This window comes from Equus asinus, chromosome X (assembly GCF_041296235.1).
Source record: "Equus asinus isolate D_3611 breed Donkey chromosome X, EquAss-T2T_v2, whole genome shotgun sequence".
Lineage (NCBI taxonomy): Eukaryota > Metazoa > Chordata > Mammalia > Perissodactyla > Equidae > Equus > Equus asinus.
The window spans coordinates 106,031,822-106,034,776 of NC_091820.1; positions in this window are offsets into that span (position 1 = coordinate 106,031,822).

Here is a 2,955-nt window from a genome sequence, read left to right on the forward strand (position 1 = left end):
CATCTGTGATATCTGTTATAAATGTTGATTCCTGGTCCAACTCCAAAGAGTGAAATCTACATTTTTTACAAAAACCCTGGATAATGCTTATGCACAATAAAATTTAAGGACCAATGGTCTGAGTCATAATTATTAACCTACTCAGCCATAAGAAATGACGAAATCCAGCCATTTGTGGCAACATGGATGCTCCTTGAGGGTTTTATGCTGAGTGAAATAAGTCCGAGGGGAGAAAGTCAAATACGATATGATCTCACTCATAAGTAGAAGATAAAAACAACGACAAACAAACACATAGCATTGGAGATTGGACTGGTGGTTACCATTGGGGAAGGGGGGAGGCGGGAGGGCAAAAGGGGTGATTAGGGTCACATGTGAGGGGATGCACTATAATTAGTGTTCGGGTGGTGAACATGATGTAATGTATCCAGAATTTGAAATATGATGTACATCTGAAAAAAATAAAAATTTAAAAAAAATAATAATAATTATTAACCAATTATGGGCAATTCTAAACCTAGGTTTCTAATCCAGCCTAATGACTTAGCCTCCCTAAATGATCAACACCATCTTCCCTTGATATTTGCCTTCTTCCCATCACCTCCCTCCAATATCCAGAATGATAAACATAAATTAAATAGACATTTTCCCATATGTTTTAACAAAATCAATCCCAACTTCAAATAATTCGTACATAGTAGAGGCTTTAAAAATGAAATGTAGTATTTACTCCTAAATTTCTTAATTTATATAAAGTTATAAAAAAATTGACTATAAAAGGTGAATAAATCTAATCATGATTTTGAATATGCTTTCAGAATAAGGTCCAAATTCTTGAGCTTGCTTAGTATTCAAGTTCTTCTGTAATCTAATATTAGACTAACTACACAGTTCTTGTCAATCTAATTGTTTATGTGTTACTTGATGTTTTCTGAGAGAATGATAGATGACAATGACCTGAATTGTGTTTCTTATAAAACCTCAACTACTATTTGCATAGAGAAACATCACCACCCACAAATTTCTCTGACAAAGTCTTAGAATGTAGAAAGACTATATCTCAATTTTGGGAGGATAGGATAATTCATGGGGCCATAAGGTGTGTAAAATTTTTTATGTGTTAGATTCTATTTAGATAAAGACAGATGAATCTTGATTTTTTTCCAAGCATGAATCTGTACATAGTTTTGTATGGTGTATCACAAGACACTTTCCTGGTAAATATCAATTCACTAGCTCTATAAAAAGTCCATTTTTTTTCAATTATTTAACCTTTATTCTTTGAGGGAACAGAAATCCCTCATTCCAAAAGGTTTGAAATGATCAGTACTTGTTATTGTACCGAGCCCATTCTAGAGCCTTTGCTTTTGGATCATATAATTTTATTTTGTTTAGTCTGTTGAATTACATTAGTCTGATGAATTACATTAATTTTTTGAATGCTGAAGTAGCCTTGCATTCCTGGAGTAATTCTCACCTGGTCATAATGTATGATTTTTATTATACGTTATTGGATTTGATTTGCTACTTTATGAGTATTTTTGTATGAATATCCATAAGTTATATTGGTGAGTAGTTTCCCTTTCTTGTAATGTCTTTATCTAGTTTTGTTATTAGGGTAATTCTGGCCTCATAGAATGAGTTAGGAAATGTTTCTTATGTTTCTGTTTTGTGGAAAATATTGTTGAGAATGGGTATCATTTCTTCCTTAAATGTTTGGTAGAATTCACCAGTGAAAGCATCTAGGGCTAGTGTTTTCTTATTTGGAAAGTTGTGAATTATTGATTCAATTTCATTAATACATATAGGCCCATTCAGATAATCTACTTCTCCTTGCGTGAGTTTTGGTAGTTTGTGTCTTTCAAGGAATTCAAAGACATTTCATCTGTTATCAAAGTTTTGAACATAGAGAGGTTCATACTATTCCTTTATGGTCCTTTTAATGTCTGTGGGATCAGTAGTGATGACCTCTCTTTCAGTTATAATATTAGCAATATGTGTCTTCTCTTTTCCTTGGGTAGCTCGAATAGAGGTTTCTCAATTTTTAAACTGATCTTTTCAAACAACCAGCTTTTGGTTTTGTTGACTTTTCTCTATTGATTTATTATTTTCATTTTCATTGATTTCTTCCATAATTTTTATTATTTCTTTTCTTCTTACTACTCTATGCTTAAATTATTCTTCTTTTTCTAGTTTCCTAAAATGGAAGCTCAGATTTTTTATTTTAGATCTTTTTTTCTAATATATGCATTTAGCACTATAAATTTCCCTCTAAGCTCTGCTTTCTTCACAACTCACAAATTTTGATAAGATGTATTCTCATTTTTATTGAGTTCAAAATATTATTAATTTTATCCTGAAACTTTTTATTTGACCCATGTATTATTTATAAGTGTGTTGTTTAATCTCCACATATTTGGGGATTATCTAGCTCTTTCTGTTAGTGATTTGCAGTATAATTCCTTTGCAGAGAACATTTTTTTTATGATTTCTATTTATTTGCATTTATTGAGGTGTGTTTGATGACCCAGATGTGGTATATCTTGGTGAATGTTTCAGCAAGCTTGAGAAGAATGTGTAATCTGCTGGTATTGGATGGAGTATTCTATAAATGTCAATTAAATGAAGTTGATTGAGAGTCCTGTTCAGGTAAATTATATCCTTACTGACTTTATGCCTGCTTGATCTATCAATACTGAGAGAGGAGTATGGAAGTTTCCATATAGTAGTGAATTTCTATATTTCTCCTTGTAGTTCTAGCAGTTTTTGCCTCATATTTTGATGCTGTATTGTTAGATACATACACATTAAAGATTGTTATGTCTTCTGAGACAATTGATTATTTATACTTATGTAATGCCTCTCTTTATCTCTGGTAATTTTTCTTGTTCTGAAGTCTGATGTGCCTGAAATTAACATAGCAACTTCAGCTTTCTTTTCATTAGAGTTATTATA